The following is a 20,697-nucleotide window of genomic DNA, read 5'->3' on the forward strand; positions in this document are numbered from 1 at the left end:
GTTTTGTCTTTGACAAGGATTACACATGGTCTGACAAAAAGAATTCCCATATTTGGAGAGCCCGTTGTGTGAGCTTTGGTGGAGGTGCAGAGATGGAGGGGGGTATCGATTTGCAGTACGCGCAATGGTTTGACTTTGTGAGCGTCGCGCGTTTGTTGTGCACCAGTATATTCAAAATAAATGTTCAAATGTGTGTGAATTCCTAAGGGACCAAACTGAAGAGTTCATCGGTCCCTAGACTTACACACTACTTAAGCTAATCTGTACTAAGAACAACACACACACACCCATGCCAGAGAGAGGACTCGAACCTCCGGCGGGAGGGCTGCACAATCCCTGACATAGCGCCTCAAACCGCGCGCCCAATCCTCGCGGCCAGTATATTCACAATGGAGGTTCTGTGATTACTGCTCAGCGAGCACAACGTATTCGGTTAGAACTCGGCTAACATGATTATGTTCCAATAGGAATGCTGTTCGAGATTGGTTATCAGATTCTGAAGTAGAAAGAAAATCTACTGGCCGACGTCGGATTGGTACAACGCCGTAAAATGTCACGCTTGTTGGGGCGTCCGTCCAGCAGTCTCCAAAGCTTTCATAATGTAGACGTGCAGCTGCCCTGGGACTGTGTGATACGAACGTCACAAGAATCGGCGCAGAGATCTTGACGTACATGCACACAAACTTCCAAAGGAAATAATACGAAGAACTACCGCATTTTGCGGAATATAAAATGCACTTTTTTCTTTCAGAAATTGCGTCCAGAGTTCAGGTTCGTCTTATTCTCGATATTAATGTAAAAATTTCCAGTGTTTGATTTAAAATTGAAGGCAGCCTTAAAAGTGGCCATATATTTGATGCCGCGGGAAACATTTCACCAGATGGTAACATGGATTCAACTAACCGCAGCAGTGCACCGATACGACGCGCATGAGTTGCCGGTGTTCATTAGCTTGTTGACACTGTCTCCCCCCGCCCCGGTACTACAAACCCAGAACACTGTCTAGCCCATAATGCGTCATTGTAGCCTACAGCGCACGTATATGACAACAGGCGGATGGCGAGGCTGGTATAGAATTAGGGATTAACAGAGTGTGCGAGAGAAGGAAAGGTGCTTTACTGAAGAAATGTTCTTGTGCTAGAACAGTTTAGCAATCATTTTAAAAATTCCATGAAGGAGCAGTAAAGAAAGGGCAATACAGAGCTTGCTGTTACTCCAGGAAGGCTTACTTCACAATTGCAACCTCTTGATGTCTTGGTAAATACACCATTTAAATAGTATATGAAAAACGAATGGGATGATGGGTGAAACCCAAAAAGAATTCACACGGAAGCGAGTTTTAAAACGACCTACAATCAAACAATTGTGTCAGTGGATAAAACAGTCGTAGTCTAGAGTGATCGAAGAAATAGTTATTAAATCTTTCAAGAAGTGCGGCATACATAACGATCTCGATGGCAGTGAATGCAATCTTACTTATGCAAAGGACACCGATAACAAAGAAAAGGAAGAACAAGAAGAAGAAAGTTCTGATGCCGATTTTCAGGTATTTTAAAGGTCAGCTCGATTTTATAGACTAAGACTTTTGTAGTCTGGCTTTGAAGTCTAAAAATAAAAATGGAGAATGGTGAAAACTTTACTTTCTTAAAAAATTGCTCAAAAATGTATGTGCATCTTGTAGCCCGTAGCCTCTTATTGTCTATAACGTACGATAAGGACAACTTTCGAGAAGGCATTTCCAACGTGTCAGCCATTGAGGACGCCATTTACCGGACATAAATTTTAAAAGCAACTAATGTAAAACGGCATAGTATTCCTTGTTCACAAATTAAAGCATTGTCTCTGTATCTGTCACTGTTTATTTGTAACCACGTTCAGAAATAGAGGTCAGGCCGCCAGACGCAAGGGAACCAGGAGCTCCTCTAAAGACGTCGAATGCAACTCTGGACGAAAGGTTAGGTACAAAAAAGTTGCATGATCCACCGCATATAACCTGATGGATTCACCATCACTACATGAAATTCGTCATTTAATGAAATGCATGTTCTTCAACTAATCTAACGATTCGTCACCTTTAAAGTATCACACAGTAACGTATGCAGATATTCGCAGCGTATAGTGGAGGCTGGGATAGTTAACGATCCTTGGGGCCACAAACGTGTGTTGCTTGAAACTGACCCAGTAATATGGTGGTTACCATTCGTTGGAGATAAAACAGCCACAGCGCGCGGACGGTATCAGTGAAACGAACGATAAACCACGTCCTTTTGGGTCGCTTTCAAGTTACAGACGTTTGTGGCCATTAAAATAGCACACATTACTTAGGTAGTGCCATCTATGTTAGTGGTATTTTATTTCATAGAATGGTTCAAATGGCTCGGAGCACTATGGGACTTAACATCTGATGTCATCAGTCCCCTAGAACTTAGAACTACTTAAACCTAACTAACCTAAGGACATCACACACATCCATGCCCGAGGAAAGATTCGAGCCTGCGAACGTAGCAGTCGCGCGTTTCCGGACTGATGCGCCTAGAACCGCTCGGCCAGAGAATATTCTTAAACGAACGCGAAAGAAACGTTTTTGGGATAGGTAACATATTTATTCTTTAGGAATTCAGTTTAAAGTTATTGCATTTACATAGACGAATTTCCAGTGAGTAGATTGTATTTTTATATTTGTCGAATCTCTGCAAAATTCTGCATGCTTCACTCTGTTTGAAACATTTTCAACTCACTAATCCTTCGTTAAACAAATCAAATATAAATATATTTATTTTTACACTGCATTCAATATATTTGGAGCTTATCTTAAAAAAAATAATTTCATACCAAAATCTTCCCCTAAACTCTTACACAAAACACTGATATGCTTATGGTCTAAGCAATTTCAAACAGCATTAATCACCAGTCTCTTAATCTTACACTGTGTCATATCTCACTGTTTTCATCTTTGGTTGTAGTTCTAGCACGTCTTTCACAGTGATCGTTATTCAAGCACGTACGAAATGTCTGAATTCACCAATAAATCTCTTGTTGCATTTCAAATAGAAAAATTAATATCATTGCAGACCTTCTCTGATTCTACTCAAAAGTACAGTTTTATCTCACTGCAGCGATTATCTGAGTAAGATACGGAGAAAGTCACAACTTCAAAATTCCCAATGAAACACATCAAATGATGTTTATTCGTGATTTATGTTCCTGTGTAATATGAAAAACAACAAAAATCAGAATTTATGCCGATGTCTGTACAACGACAATATTTTTCCTTACCCTAGTACGTCGAATGCTGTCTCGTATGCTCACGTAAACGTGACGATTTTGCTTCTTCTTGGTGTCGCTTACGCCACTAAGTTTCGACAAAGCTATAATTCAAGATATAACCATTTGTTATTTCGATGCACTGAACAAATATCCCAAATTGAGGACTGACGGATAAACAACCACGAAGTTGATATATGGATTATGGATTTATAGTTAAGGGATCCTGAAACATGAATACAATTAAGGAAGTTGAGAAATCTCATCTTGTATACCCAAGAGAAATGTTTCATTCAAGAGACACTGCCTCCGAGTTGGGAAGAAAGAGACAGTGAGAAGAGCAAATACAAGGATAAGAGCATGGGTAGCCCAGTTGGGCGTCTGCTTTCCGCAGCGCTGCGGCGAGGATGTCTTGTTTACGTCTCGTCCCCTCCGCGCGGTCGAGAGTGCCCGTAGTTGTTTACTACTGCGTTGTCGCTAGTTTAGAGTCCATCATTACCTACGCAACATGGCACGTTCATACAGACAAACCACCATCGATATCAGTTTTCAACCCGATCATGCACGACCGCGAGCTTTTGAAGTGGAACGTTTCCTACGTGACGACGTTAAAATTGACCCGCGAGACATAATTGGTATCAGAGTGTTGATGAAACACAGAAATTGCATCGGGATTGAATACAACAGTCACCATGCGCACTATCCTCCATGGGAGTAATGTCTCAAACAGTTTACGCTCTCTATCACGAGCAGTGTTGTCTACGCCAAGCTAGTAAGTGACGAGGTGTGCAACAGAATCGTGAGCGCACATGCGAACTGTCTTAAATACCAACTTTCTGATGGCCATATTGGGGCGGTCTATCGATAACGCGGGACTTGGCCTACGTACGATACGCGTCTTCGAACTCCCTTTTGAAGTACCACCGGACGTAGTCACCGCGGCTTTCCAGCCCTACGGCTGAGTGATCAGCCATATGGCCGAAAAATGGACCACTTTTACAACGTACCCCGTTCTTAACGGGGAACGACAGATTAAAATTGAATTGACCAAACATGTCCCGTGGTATCTTGACATCGGCGGATGTAGGGCGATCATTATGTCATTATGTATGACGGTCAGCCACGCACTTGCTCTGGTTGTCGCCAAGTAGGGCACGTCCGTTCAGATTGTCTCCGACGACGGCTTATTCAAATCCCGACAGGTGAATCTATGATTCCTTCTACGGTGACGACCCTTCCTCTCAATTATGCCGAAGTTACACGGGCAACAACCTTTACCGATGCTGACGACATTAGTCCTATAGCCGCCCCCGATGGCGAGAACATAATGGCTTCTGCAGTACAGGATCCGGCCTCTACAACGACACCCCCACCTGGAAATAATCACCGACCGACCTTGCAAGAAGGAGTGGATGCCAGGATGGACTTTGACCCACGGGTTGTGCCGACGGGGGCTTTTCTTCCAGACATCGGAGCAGCTGAAGAAATCCACCCACATTCAGATACTGAAGTACACGTCCGTAAACAGCGTTCCCCGCGAAAACACAAGAGACGGCGGTGTGCTCCATCGGACGAGTATTTGCAGCGATCGTCTGACATGGACTGTGGAAATTCCGACGACGGTACCGGCGGTACAGAGGCCGCTGTAACTTCAAACTCAACAGATCGCCGTGGTGACGGCTTCAGCCCCTCCGACTCCACAGAACAGCAGGATCACAAGCAGACAGCCGCTGCCAATTCCCAGCCAGAAGAGCCGATGGAGTCAGCGCCGAGTGTCGCAGCAGCCACTAACAGCCACCAACAGCCGATAGTCTTTCATGGCGACTGGGCGGACGACTGTGAGGCACACTCCTTGCCCATCGTGTCGGACGACACGGGGGAAGATTTACCCCACCAGTGCTGACCCTTTCCTGCCATCAGTTAGAGTGCCGAGACAGCCTTACAGGGGTACTGATGGCCAACACGGATGCTGTGGTTGACCTCAAACTTACTGCATTGCAACTATAAACATCAACACTATACGGACGTGCGCTAAGTTATCCTTGCTTCAGGATATGTTGAACTCTGCTTCCATCGACATAGCCCTTCTCCAGGAAGTGTAAGTCGACGACTTCCCAGGCATGTATGGTTACGATACTTGCGTCTCTCCAGCTTTCCCAACAGGCAGCGGTGTCGCTGTACTTCTTCGGGAAGGGATAGTGGCGGACGATATCCTATTTCTGCCTGGGGCAAGAGGAATGGCACTCAGAGTACTGGGTGTCCACCTTATCAATATCTACGCATCTTCCTGGACGGACAAACGTCGCGAACGTTCACGATTCTTTGCGGAAGACGTCGGCCCGCTCTTCCAAGGCCCTCACGACCATCTGTTGGTTGGAGGTGACTACAATTGCGTACTGGCGCCCAGAGACCAACTCCCACGACATAATCCGCGCCCGGAACTCGAGACGCTAAATCGAGGCCTGCGGATGGTGGACACTTGGGAACATCTTCACGGCCACCGACCGGGATTCACGCACTTCACGAGTCACTCTTCAAGTCGTATCGATCGGATTTATGTCTCACGCTCTCTCGCCGCTGGAACACAGGATGCGGAACTGTGGACTGCAGCATTCTCGGACCACTCAGCTTACATTTGTGCCGTCACCCTGTGGCGGCAACAAGTGTGGAGAAGCCGCAGCCCGTGGAAATTATACATCGTTCACCTGTCGTACCCGGATTGCCGCCAAGCCGTTAAGGATACGTGGCATTCGTGTGAAAATCGCCTCCGTACATATCCCACAACGATCCGCCGGTGGTTGGACTGCGCCAAACTGGCACTGAGGCGAACGTTGATAACCTACGGTCCCGACCACGCTACTTGGCGAAGACATACACTCGACTTTTACTTCTGGGTCCTGCGCGACTGTGATGCTATGGCGCCGTCTCCGGAACGACAAACGGCGGTCCACCGTGCTAAGGCTCAGATCCTCGCTCATATGCGACACCACCTAGAGGGGGTAGTCATCCGCTCGAGGACGCAGGATCGGATACCTAGCGAACGCCCGTGAACGTAAACGACGCCAACGAGCGCTGATACGCTTCATCGACAGGGAGGACGGTCATCGCCTCACCACGCAACAAGACAGAAACACACCGTTTTACAATCATTATTCCCAGCTCTATTCCGCTCAGACCCCTGATCCGACAGCACTGGAGGACGTCTCTCAGACGATTTACGGCACCGTCACCCCGGTAATAGAATCGGCCTTGATGGAAGAAATTACAGAAGAAGAAGTAATCAACGCCATTAGAAAAGGAGCTGTCAACAAGTCTCTGGGTCCTGATGGCCTCACCTTGGAATTTTACAGGACTTTTCAATCTTTATTAGCTTCCCGATGGACGGACATCTGTCGCGAACTACTATCCCCGGACGTGCCGCTCCCTGCGGCCCTTGTGGAAGGGATGATTATTCCTATTCACAAACCCTCCGGTGGCTCACGACTGCAGCACTACCGCTCGTTGACACTACTGAACTGCGACTTTAAGATCTTTTCTCGACTGTTGGCGGCGCGGATACGCCAGACCCTATGCAATGTTATCTCACCCGATCAGACGTCATTAGGAGGAGACAATAATATTCAAACGGCACCCAGCGAATATCGTGATTTGATCTCACTGGCAAGGGCATGTCGTCTGAAGGGTGCACTGGCGGCCATCGGTTTTAGTCAAGCTTTCGACCGAGTGGACCACAACTGTTTGGAAGCGGTGCTCCAACATATGCGGTACCCACAGCCATTCGTCACTGTTGTCATGCGACTACTCCGTGGAGCGCCGTCCAAGGTGATCGTCAACGGCCAACCTTCGCAGCCCCTCACCATTTCTCGATCGATACGCCAAGGCTGCCCTCTGTCCACTTCACTTTACGCTGTGTCCATAGAACCTCTCCTCTGCGGCCTGCGCCAACGACTAACGGGTATGACGTTACGAGGCGACACTTTCCGATGTAAAGCGTACGCTGACGACCTGGTGATTGTCATCCGCAATGGCGACGACACCGCTAGCGCACTAACTTGGATAGCGAAATATGGCATGGCCACTGGTAGTCATATCCACGTCGCAAAATCGGTGGCGATGAACATCGGGGTCGGATTGTCTGAGAACAGTGTCACCCCCTTACAGCTCAGTAATAGTTTGAAATGTCTCGGCATTGATTTTACAGACGATATACGACGGACCACTGCTCACAACTTTCGACGGCTTTTACGAAATGTCCGAACTGGAATTCCCAACAACCGCCTACGAGCCCTGGACATCGTCCAACGGACGCAGTACGTCAACACACATTTAGCGTCACGCATTCCGCACATCGCCCAGATATTACCTATACCGGTGATGTTAGCTCGCCGTATACTTGCGGCTTTTGGGTCCTTCGTGAGTTCTGGAATGCTCTTCAAGATCAAATATGAGACTCTCACCCTTCCCCCGGATCGGGGAGGGCTTGGCTTTATCACGTTTATGACAGAGCGGTCGCCCTATTTGTGAGCACATTAGTCAAACTATGGCGCCGCCGTCCGGACAGTCTTACCAGTTTGTTAGTAGAAGAACTAGCACCGCCGTCCCTGTTGCCGCCTGTGCCGATACACCACGTCCCCTCTTCGCTCTGCTACATCGGTGTCTTTTACCTCGAACTCAGTTACGTTCGACTTGCCTTAACTGCGAATCAACTGGCTACGGCAAAGACGGTTTATAGGGTCCTGCAACGTGGACGACCCGATATCGCAGTGGAGAGGAAGCACCCGAACGTCAACTGGCGAGTAGTGTGGAGGACAATTCACCACGTAACACTGGACACTGACGTCACGGCGATGTGGTATATCGCTGTCAACGGTAAGCAGGTGACCAGATCAAGGCTACATGCGATCCACACGGTAGACTCACCCACGTGCACGAGCTGTGGCGTTCAAGACAACGATGAACACCGTCTTAGCTGTGGCGAGTCTACAGCAGTGTGGCACTTAGTGAGGCAAATGTCAGCATACTTCCTTCGGGTAACGCCGAATCATATCGACCCCAAGACTATCTTATTCCCGGATGAAACGTATTACCCACGCACTAAAACTAATGCAATGACGTGGCTTCGTAGACATGCAGTGCATTATTTGCTTCAAGACGGCACTAAGAACACTTCAGACTTTTGGAACTATTTGCAGGAATGACATTGCAAGATCCTCCGTAACCCAAAGTATCGACAATAGTGTTCCATTTTTTTGTGGAGTGCGTTCCACGACCCTCCACGTAGCTGGAACATCACGGGTAAGAGAAGCTAAAATTACAATACGATAATAGAACACTACACGGTACAACGTGGGATCTACTTTCATCATTACGAGAAGTCATACCTGGATGATACAGCAGATGGAGAGTTTCGTTGTGAACCCTCACACTCTGTAGCAGTAATTGTCCCATTTCCTCTTTTTGTCCCCGGTGCGAAAAGGTCTTCGCAGTTTCAGTTTTCCCATCCGGTGCAAGATGTAGCACTAGTTAATGGTGGAATGGATTCCACCCTTCAGTTTTGTTTCATGGTTTCCTTCGCCCCGCACTTTGCTCTCTTTCTTTATGCCTTTTTCTACAACCATTAGCATGGTTTTAGTTACGTGCGTACCCAACTCGACGCAACGAGTGCACTTACTAGTTTTCAGTTCCACACTGTCTAAAAAAAATGAATAAATAAAAAAATCACCATAATACAGCAACTGTATCCTTTGTACCACATCACATCCCCAGGATGGGAGGGAGGAGACATCGTGGACAGGCCTCGGGTCGCGACCCCTGCCCACCTTGCCTCCGCCAGCCCCCTACCTGATCAGTATATATATTAAAAAAAAAATTGGTAGAGCACTTGCCCGCGAAAGGCAAAGGTCTCGAGTTCGAGACTCGGTCCCGGCACACAGTTTTAATCTGCCAGGAAGTTTCACAAGGATAAGAGGATGGTAAATTGAAACAGTACGAGTAGGTCGTACTCAGAGGCGTACATTTGCTGTACAGTGTGAAGGGAATTCTGAACTGTGCAGCTGTCCGTGAATGCTAGGAGAGTGCGCTATACCCAATGGCTAAAAATTCCTAGAGTTATCTGTTGAGGGAAGAGAAGTTGGGCACACGACATATCAACAGACCTGAAAGTACTTTCGCAGGCACTGGAAAAAAAAGAACATGGGGAAGGAGACAGAGAAACGCCATCTCTCTTCAACCGATATGTCTCTCTTTCGTATTTCTCTGAAATACAGGTCTCGTTGCAACATTTTTCACTCTCGCTCGCCAGCGTTATCACCCAAACGCGCGAGATTTTAGTCGCGTTCTTATACGTACAGCAATTTTTCTGGACTCCATCGGCATATCCGATTTAGGGCGTGTTTCTGCACGCACAATTTATGACTCACGTATAATATATTTCCAAATAGCAAGACATAATGATTTCTGAAACATCCGACTTCTGAAATATGCTCTGCGAAAGTGAATGAACATTATCATTTGACACTAGCAAACAGATATGCACTGAGTCCCGTTCCTACACTTCTTTGGTATATGATGGGGACGCTGTTGCATTTCAAGCTTATAATAATATAAGAGTGTACGACGGCTCTTAATATAGCTACTAGAGTAGGTTTTAAACGACGATTTACTTCTTTGCGCCTGTTGTATTAAAATGGAAGTGTTCTGTGGAACTGATGTATCGGAATGTGGCCAAATTTACAACGAACACGTGTTTGGTATTTTTTGTTACGTGTGACACATAAAAACAGAAGATGGACGCTCAGAACATAACGTCATGCCGATGATGAGGTCGATACAGTTGCAGTCCTAGCAATGTTGAATATTTATGAGAGAGGAAGCAGACTATGTGTCTCTGGAAGAAACTGATCCATAAATAATTTTAAGAAACTTTGGAAAACCTATAGCAAGATGACCAGATGTGGGCCTGACCTATGATCCCCCTGCAGGCAAGCGACAAATAAGTGTGGTTTTGCCGATTTAGTATGTAAGTTCTCTTTCAGACGTTTGTACAAGGTTTACACATTCGTGGGGCGAACGTTGGAAAGAAACTGTTAGCGTTTCCAAAGATATAATACCGTGCCCTTATGCATCTAGTGAAGAGTGCCAATACTGATCTGGAACGCATCTCTAAGGCTGACCGGAGGGGTGACTAGCAATGGAAACATTGTGGTAAAGGGAGTAAAGGAAATAGCTTCAACAACGTGCAAAAACTAGATAGAAGTGAGTATTAGGAGAGTACCATAGAGTAGGTGATGGCTCCTCCCCGTCCACTACATCCACACCACGCCCTATTCTATTGAGAAGGGAAGCGACTGTCAGAACCGCCTTAGAGACACTTCTGTCAACGACTGTAAATGTTTCCAGCAGATGCAAGATGGACATGCACCCTCAAAGGACGATGACGTTATTACATTGTGCCAGATGCAATTTAATAACAATGACAACTGTAGTAAAATAAACAGCTTTTGCTGGAAGGAGGACAAAGTGGCTAATTGAAAGAGTAATATATCTAATCTAGCGTGATAACTGATAGCGTATGCAGGCCACAGAGCTGATCGTATGAGTCTAATTTAATGTAAGCTGAGATGATCTCAGGTTGACACTAAATTTTAGAGTCATGCGAGGGAAAGATACGGCTTTACGCACGGCTGTATTTCGTTTAGAAGTCGAAGCAATTTGGCTTATTAATACGTTAAAAACGTAATTTCTTTCATACGCTGAAGGCATTCACTAAAGAGAAAAGTATAATTATTACCTACGTCAAGCGAACGATATAGGTTACTGTTACATATCAAAATGTCATGAAATTTCGAACAGATATTGGTGTGATGTGATTTCATTTATTGTCCCTGATCAGGGGATATTCGGGGTTATTCTTGTCACATATAAATAAGAAAGTGTTTTGTGTAGGGTTTGGCTGTTAACATGGCTGGGTGTGCACATAAATACCAAATCAATGGTAACTACGGTCCGCTGACAATCATTTTCTCCCTTACGTTCTGGGCAGAGTGATGGACATGTTGATTGGTACCTTTAAGGGACCTGCTGGTGCGAGGTAGGGACGATGTGTTCCGATGCAAACGAAGCCGAAGGGGACGACGCTGGTTCATTGTTACCTTTTCAACTTCTATGGAATACTTAATACCACTGAAATGAAGGTTTGTCAGAAAGAAAATTATCGGTTTCCTCTATTTGTCTCCCACAATAACAATCTGAATTAACTGACCGTCCACTCATCTGAAATAGTCTAGAGGTGTGACAGTTCTCTATCAGAGAGGCCGCACATAGGCTTGGGCTCTGTTCTACTATAGTATTAGTGTATGGTCTTAATTATACAGCTTATCAAATTTGATGTGCGAAGAAATGAAAAAAATAACCTGAATTAATTCCCTCCTACAAAAGGAATACATATACTGATGTCTTAATGTTATACAGAAACGAACACAAAGCTACTTTGGGATGTCGGTCGCACGGACCAATTTCCCATCTAATGTATCCATCGGAGCACAGTTTTTGCTTGTGACGTGCTCTCGAAATATTTTCTTATAAGGGACAATATCGCTGTCAGTTATTCGTTTATTTACTTTATACAAACCCTAATGAAGACCAGCCGTCACTACGTGTGTACCAATGCGAAAAATTAACACAGAATGCGCCATGCGTCACATCGTGAACGTCCTCTAGCTTCACCTCACATATTTATTGCTTTCTTAACATTAAGAACTCCGCATTAGGCTATATATTTAGTTTAATGTGGTACAGCACTACGGACGGTGCGTACGCCAATGTGGTGATGTGGGATACAAGGCACTGGTGTTTCATACTTTCTCACAATTTGTTACACATCTTCAGGTCTCAAAATGAGGAATTACACACTTGCGTTTTGTTACTCATGTGATCCAGCATTCTAAAATTTCATTGATATTCATGGTCAATTGGTGTTAATGTTTATGCTGTAAACATACGTCTCAACGAAAAATTAGCTCTAAAAAGAATGAACAGGAACTATAACTCTGGGATATACCTCAAATATAAACTTAAAGACAAATAGCAGTAAGCAGAAATTTCATGTGATAGAACAAATGACATATTTAAAGAACTGGAGGACAGAAGTGTGCAAAATAATAAAGGAATGCACAGAAAAACAGGGTGGCAAATGAGAAGAAATTGTGTTCAACGAAAGCATTATTTAATCAGAAAGCATTCATGAATGAAATTTAGTTCGTGAGAAAAGCAAAGAAGGTGTAGAAACGGAATGATTCGACGCAATAATTAGGGAATTGGATATTTTTAAAGTAGGAGTCGGCTCAAAGATTAGAGAAAATTTTTCTCCAAAGAAGCAGCCGGATGATAGGGCTATGGTTGAGATGTCAGTCACTTGCTAATCTCGGAATGGTGGGAGAAGTCTGTACCTAATGTTTTTAGCGGAAGACTGATATTGCGGAGTGTAGGAGAGATAAATGACGACACAGATTCGAGTAAACAAGTAGTTAAAAGGAGCCTTGATGATATTCGCCCTCCCCTTCCACTCCCCCCACCACCCAGCCCCTTTCTCCACCAAGGCAGCTGACACTAAGGTCAAGGCATAAAAGGATTAGGACATCGAAGGGTTCAAATTTTGATCCAGCCGAAAATAAATTTTTATTTCCAAGGGTCTCCCTAAGAGGAAATTCTGAGATGGTTTTTTATTCGAAGCACTTGCCGCGTTTGCCGCTTTCAGCCTCAACTACAGGCTTTTGCTCTCGGTCTTCAAACCTGACAGTAGATAGTGCTGCAATTTTCCACTCAAACACTATATTTATTACATTTAATTCATCTCATTCGTGGATTACATAAAACATGCCGCAACTTCCTTTTCCTTCCCAGTATTATCAACTTCAATAGATGTTCGAAGAGAATTATTTACAACTGAAGACTTCCTCAAAGAAGATTGTTTATCACACTCTAAAATGGTTCAAATGGCTCTGAGCACTGTGGGACTTAACATCTGTGGTCATCAGTCCCCTAGAACTTGGAACTACTTAAACCTAACTAAGCCAAGGACATGACACACATCCATGTCCGAGGTCGGATTCGAGCCTGCGACCGTAGCGGACTGAAGCGCCTAGAACCGCCCGGCCACATCGTCCGGCTATCACACTCTCTTAGCTTTTCAGGAAGTTAGTTGTTGTTTCATTCGGGGTACTGTTTATTTATATCCTGTTTTTACTGTGTATGATCAAGGGATACAGGATCAGCAACACGTAGTTAGCATATTATAAAATATTTAGAATGTTATCTTACATTTTATGTAACTTTCCGTAAATGAACATTGCATATCCTGTAAAATAACACTGAGGAATGACGTCGTATACCAAAAAAAGGTAACTGTCTCTTAGAACTGCAAAAATAGTGGAAAGAATTAACATAATGTATTATATGGCATATTGAAGTAATATGTTGTATTTATTTAGTGAACCTTTACACCAAAGGAAATCAGTTATACACAGAACAAGGAACAAAAGCAATGAAGGAATAAAACAAAGGAAGAATAAATTGAATTGTTCATTCGGAAATACACATAAAATTCGCGTTATTTACACATATCTAACAAGTCCCTCGTTTTCTCTGTCGATAGAGTGAATCGGAAGAAATTATTCCGCCTCATTAGCTTATCACGACGACACAATTGTATTGCTGCCTCAATGGCGTAAATTGTCATTCTATTTTATTTCATATGTTCTGTGAAATTCTGGTGAAGGAAGGAACATAACTATGTATCGTTACTACAAATCACGTAATGCACATCCTATTCTCCCTCTATGTTGCTATGTATTGAATGTTGAATTATTTTCTGGGAGAGGTCGTCTGCTGGGTAATGGAGTATCGAAGATATATTAGTTGTTGAGTTTCTGGTGCCAATCTAACTGATGATGTGACTTCAGGGATACACCATTTCCGCGTAGGCTACAAGGGGTGGCAGGGGATTTGCGAACTAACATCCCAAAGACGTTCGGGCTTACATGTACTTTCTCTTCGTCGAAATGTCTTGGCTCAAATTAGTCTACTGGTTGACCCGCACGTCTCGCATTAAAAGCCCTAAGTTAGACACTTGCGACCCTTTGGTTACATTTTCTGGCTGATGGTAAGTTTGTGAAATTGTATGAAACGAAGTTAATGTAACATATAATAACAGAAATAGTAATATCGGGAACTAAATTAACGCCCCATGAACGATGTAGGCCACACAGTTTATTCAGAACGAAAACTAATAGCGAAAGTGGTCGTTTTTAGAGTTGCTGTTATACTCGAGCGCTTACCCATTGGACACAGTTCGATCATTCACAATCGCAATGTGAAATATAAGTCCTCGCGAAAGGTTAGAGTTCACACCAGCCGCGCGGCTGCTCACCGCTCAGATACTAAGTCCCGCGATACCACACAATGTGAAATTTTCTACGTCGTGTGACCTCCTAGCTGCCTAAATACCGACTGCCCGCCTTCGCGTCTGAATCCGGTGTGTTGATGTCTCTAGAAGAACTGCCTCTCTCTGCTCGCCTCCGGCCGCGTTTTCCCGCGCGCCGAACATCGTCGCTCAACTGACTAGGGCAGTTCCGTTTCCTGAAACCATCCATCTGATTGGCTACATCTTATTCTACTTTCATTTACATTTTAACATATTTCAGTAATCAAAGCTTGACCACTTTCACAATAATATCCATCACATAATAAACGTTAAATTCTTTTAGATACAACCAATGTTATTTCCCTCTTAGCTTTGAATGCCACTGCCAGAAGCATTGCACCAATGTGCTTTCTGATAAATAACTAAATGAAGAAGAAAAGTAATTATTATGCACTAAAGTTTACAACAAATATTCTATTACCTAATGATTTAAAAAGGTGTCTGATGCTTAACTGAAAATACTGATAATTCAAATTTACTATGTATTTTAAACAAATCAAGTTACAGAGTTGATGTCTATAACATTTGTCAATTTAGTGATTGAGGTTCTAAATGAATTGTCGATCGTGAAGTTAGACCAAAGCGTTCAGATTTTGCATTCAGATCTTTGTTACAAAACTTGTTACTTTCATTTTAACAGTAAATCCAAAACTATTATAGATATGATCAATATTCAATAGTTTTATTGGGATCGTCATGACATTTTATGGAGGATGGCAGATTAAAATTACTGTGGCTTCATTCCCTGACTTCTTACAGAATTAAATAGTTTCCATAAATGTTTCCCTTTATGGCCGATCTTAGGTACGCGATATTTAACACTGCTACGTCTCCTCGGCCACCACGTCTTCTACTGTCTTTCCGTATGACGTAGGTTCTCGTCTGTCTCCCTCGCACACTACAGCACTTAGGCCTCATTCAGCACAATAGACGGTCTCTCCATCTCGCGGCGAAAGTGTTCGTTTCACAATTCCAGAAGGGTGACCCTTTCGGCCATATACTTAAATGAGAGCGAAATGCTAGTTCACTCGCAGCTTTCTACTCCCCTTCAGGCAAAGCAGAGGGGCCATTAGTGGTGGTCGCCATCTTACTTGTTTTCGGGAGTGCAGAGGGTGTGCACAGAGTCATTGATGATCTCCACCATACGAACACTGTAAGACAATATTCATGAGGTATTATATCATTTATGTATCTAGTGAATTGTCTTATCAAATTTTGGTACAACCACCATTTGTAGTAGCTTTCAATATTAAACTTAGCAATTAGGATTTTCGGATTCAAATGCAAACATGGAGCTTACCACCATTCGTTAGAATGAAGTTAATGTTTAGGGGCCTTAAGCACAACTGATGTGAGATGAGCTCTAAATTCAATTTAGACTACGATTAACTTTTGCTATTTTAATAAGTATTTGCGATTTTTATTAGTAAATTGGGCCTCATCCATTATTTCAACTACCCATGTGGTCGTAACTTGAATAACTTAGATGGTTCACAGAACTCATGTGTAGCTATTAAGGAAACAGGTGTCATCTGTGTGAAGTATTTAAGAAATATCAGCGTGTGAAATAATTTGCTTTGAATGGGCTTTTCTACAGTCGATCACTGTCTCCAATCTGGCTTCTTGGGCTGTCACAGTGGGGGAATCAGCCACCAACATCATAGTTTTAATAAGAGTAGGTGAATCGGGGAAATTTTGTATTTAATATAGCCCAAGAACGGTCAATGAGGGTGAGTAAAGCATGGAACTTGTGGAGCGTTCTAGAGGAAGTTTAGTTCAGGCATCTGCGAGTGACCATTTTGTTATAGGCCAAGAGCGTGTCATTAAAACGTGAATGATGTTGATAAGGATGATTGCCATATATCAACATGGCGATGAACGAATTAAACTGCAAGATGTTACACACTCTTGTTGAAATTCAGACTAGGAATTACTGTGCACGAGTGTGAAGCAATCAGGGGGATGTGTTACTGCAAATGTGCCTGTGTTACTGTTAATGTTCATACCTTCAGGTCCCTGTCTCGTCCAAATTACTTTATGTTTACGCGAACATAAAGTTGATTTCCTGTCTCAAAAAATTTCTTTATCAACGACCTTCCATGGCCAGTGTCGTACGTTAACGGTGGACTAGATATTCGTGCTTGAACTGTAATCGACATCTGTATTTGATACAGATTTGAATGTCTCCTAGTATAGATGAATAGATACCACCAATATACACGTGCATATCATATGTAAGAAAGGAATGGTCAAACTTGTATGTTCTTGGTACAGAACAATGTGTGTTTAGAACATTGAATCATCATTTCGCATTTTTGCGTTAGTTAAAAGGAATATAATTAATTCTGTGGTTTTCTGAACCGTATATTTATTTGCGTCTAACCAATGGCAATTTAGAAAGAAAGTCGTAGATAAAATATCAACTGTAGTTCTCAACGAATGTTTAATTACCTTACGACCGCTTTCATTGGGCGAATCTGCTCTCTCACTGCTGTGGTAAGAGAGCGGCACGTAGCTGACGTCAACCTGTCCCATGATGGCGCAGGCATAAAGTAGAGAGGGAGGTCAGCGCTGTAAAACAAGCGGTTACTAGCGCGCAAACCATGCGACAAATGTCTTACTTCATAAAGATTTTTTACAGTGTTCCACGTTAAGTAAGCAGCTAAGATATTGCTTACGGACTTTTTACAACGTTAACTCTCAATGGTAAGGAAAGCAGTACAGGTTTCGAAATGACATGTCGGTGCACTACCTTGTTAAGAGACGAGCGGCTTAGCAACTACGTCACATTGGCGTAAAGATTTTGTCAATGAACACATTTCCTTAGTGTCATGTGCATACTGTAATAAATACTTTTCCCAAAGAGAAAAACTTTCTCCATTTATTGTGATGATTTGGAACAATATCGCCGTCCGGGGTGGCGCTTCAGTGTGGAAACCGCGCGACCGCTACGGTCGCAGGTTCCAATCCTGCCTCGGGCACAGATGTGTGTGATGTCCTTAGGTTAGTTAGGTTTAAGTAGTTCTAAATTCTAGGGGACTGATGACCTTAGAAGTTAAGTCCCATAGTGCTCAGAGACATTTTTTTGGAACACTACCCCATCATTACAAGTATCCCTACACTGAATGTAAATATTATAATGAGTATAACCTAGCTGGTACAAGAATTTAGTGAGGTAAAAAATATGGATCGTTTCAGAGTGTGTGGTTTGGTTGGCTAACTTCGTCGGTTACCGGAGCTCTCTCTTTGTGCTAGTACGAATCTGAATAATTAATTATTTTGGGCTGTCTCCTTAAATTAGCGAGAGAAGAGAAAGGATTGTATCACAGTCAGGCAATGATGTGCAAGAACATTAAGCTACGCAAACCGAGCGTGCCCGAATTAATAAAAAGACACCTAAAGGCGAGAGTGGAAGGCTTTCAAGGGGAAAAAACTGTTGATACAACAGTGTAATTTAGCACAGCTTGTTTCCTACTATCGCCAAATGGGGGAGTGAGTGTCACAGATATGATAAAAGAATTGGGGTGCCAACCATTAAAACTAAGGCGTTTATCGTTGCGTTGGAATATTTTCACGAAACTTCAATCTCTAATATTCTCCTCCGAAAGCGAAAGTATTTTCTTGGCACCCAACTACGCAGAGACAAAGATGATTTTCATAAAATAAGGAACATCAGAGCTTGAACAAACGATTCACTTATTGTTTTCTCCCTCGCCCTGTTAGAGAGCGGAACGGTAGAGGAATAATTTGAAAGGAGATTCCTTCACCGCTCTGCCAGGCACTTACATTGGTGATCCAAAATATATTATAACAACTGCCCACCGCGAGGTTTGTATGCTTCTTGGTAATACTGTGGACACGCCACGCAGTAAAGAAGGAATATAAGCAGAAGAGCGACGAATGGACGAGCCACGAATGTGGAAAGCCACTGACTTAAGCAGTTCTGATAAATGGTACATGGCGCCTCATACCGTGCTGCGATCTGACGACAGAATGCAATGCTGGTGCAGGCACAAGAGTTTCGGAGCACACCATTCAAAGGGAATTCTTGAGGACTGAGCTTTACATCACACGACCCCTGTGTGTTCCTGTGGTGATCCATCGCTATCGTCAGTTATGACCGTAGTGGGCGCAGAATTTCTGAGTTTTCACTGTTGATGAATAAAAACGTGTCACCTGTCGAATGAATCGAATTTCTTGTTATACTAGGCCAATGGTTGGGTCCTTACACGCCGTCATCCAGGCGAATGGGTGCATGAAACATGCAACGCGCCAAGATTCAGGCCGATGAGGACAGAATTATGGTAAGGGATACTTTGAGTTTGGCTCCCATGCGATCTGTTTTGTTAATCGAAGGCATCATGGCAACAGCGAACTACGTGGACATTGCAGCGGAGCACCTGCTTCGCTTCAGGCTTGAAGTCTACCCCTACTGCTATGACATCTACCAGCAGGATAACTGTCCGTGTCGCAAGGTCAGAATCGTGCTACAGAGGTTTGAGAGTTTTGTAGTGAACTCACACTGATGTCTTCGCCAGCAAATGTGCCTTATCCGTACCCTTTGGAACACATATCAGGCGACATCTGCGTACCCATGAACCACTGTCCCGTAATTTGCGGGAATTGCTTGACCACATACTTCTGTATCCCGTCAAGGACTTGTAGAATACATACCAAGCAGAATCTCCTGTCCGGTGTTTGAAAAGTGGAACAACACGATATAAATAGGTGGTCACAATATTTGGCCCTTCAGTGTATGTGTGAACTGCAGAACAGTCATGCAGTTGTAGATGCCGGAAGCCTCATGACAGGAACAGGGATGTTTACTTGAGATTGATTTTCACTTTGGTTTTTACCAGAGAATGGCATACCAAGGGTTAATCAAATTATGACCAAGATAGGCGGAATTTGCATTGATACTGTTAATGAACTAGGAATTTTAGAGTACGGGTCACACTTCCGAATTCCTTCAAGAACAGTAACAGCAAAAAATTCATGTTGGCTCATTTGTTTTATAACGAGAGATATACATAAACGAGTTTCAGATGTTACACACTTCCGTTCATGGGTAATCATGATGTCCATTACTCTTCTTTTGCTCCGATAAATGAAAAAGTAGTCCACCCCCGGTAGTTGAGTGGGCTGCGGGACAGAATGTCAATCCTAAGGGCCTTGGTTCCATTCCCGGCTGCGTCAGAGATTTTCTCCTCTCAGGGACTGGGTGTTGTGTTGTCCTAATCAACATCATTTGTCCCCATCGAAGCGCAAGTCGCCGAAGTGGCGTCAAGTCGGAAGACTTGCACACGGCGAACGGTCTACTCGACGGGAGGCCCTAGTCACGCAACATCTACATTTTATGAAAAAGTACTGTCCCATTACAAAACTATAACCTGAAACACACTTTCAGTCAAGACAAGGTAGTTGTACAGAAAATGTCATTGTCCCGTTTTTGTTTTGCCCAAACCAACGGTCAGACCAAACTAATTATTTATGTACACAATTTTGATGTATAATGATATACGACGCTCTTTCACATATCACATTTGAAGTAGGTTTTTCAGGCAAGCCTTTACCAGATATGGAGATATAAGATTTTCCACTGTCCCTTGTACTTTCCTTGACATTCTCCTTCCTGTTTGATCGATTTTTTTTTTTTATTTAGCGATTCAGTTTCCTTTGGAGTGAAACCCTCAACAGACACATCCGCTGTTTTCACTGATACACAACATTCTTCCAGTGTGGCCAACTTTGCGACTACAATTGGCTCAACTTCTACAAAGAATAAAAAACATCCATTGCTAAGGCTTCATGTCTCATGTGACGCACAGCTTTATTCCAGTGAAAACTCAATATTGCCAAAAATGAGAAACACATTCTGTGGGAGAGGTCTTCAGTTGTTGCTTGCTAAAGGTCATTGTGAAATATCTCACTGTAGTTTGCTTCTGAGTGTAACG

At 43.5% G+C, this 20,697-nt stretch overlaps 1 protein-coding gene across 1 annotated transcript in view; it reads right to left on the reverse strand.

Annotated features, from left to right (window-relative positions):
* The window catches only part of LOC126356354 (zwei Ig domain protein zig-8-like), a 763,413-nt gene that overhangs the window by 300,119 nt on the left and 442,597 nt on the right, over positions 1 to 20,697 (reverse strand). The gene's annotated exons all lie outside the window — the stretch shown is intronic.

The sequence above is a fragment of the Schistocerca gregaria genome, chromosome 1 (assembly GCF_023897955.1).
Source record: "Schistocerca gregaria isolate iqSchGreg1 chromosome 1, iqSchGreg1.2, whole genome shotgun sequence".
Lineage (NCBI taxonomy): Eukaryota > Metazoa > Arthropoda > Insecta > Orthoptera > Acrididae > Schistocerca > Schistocerca gregaria.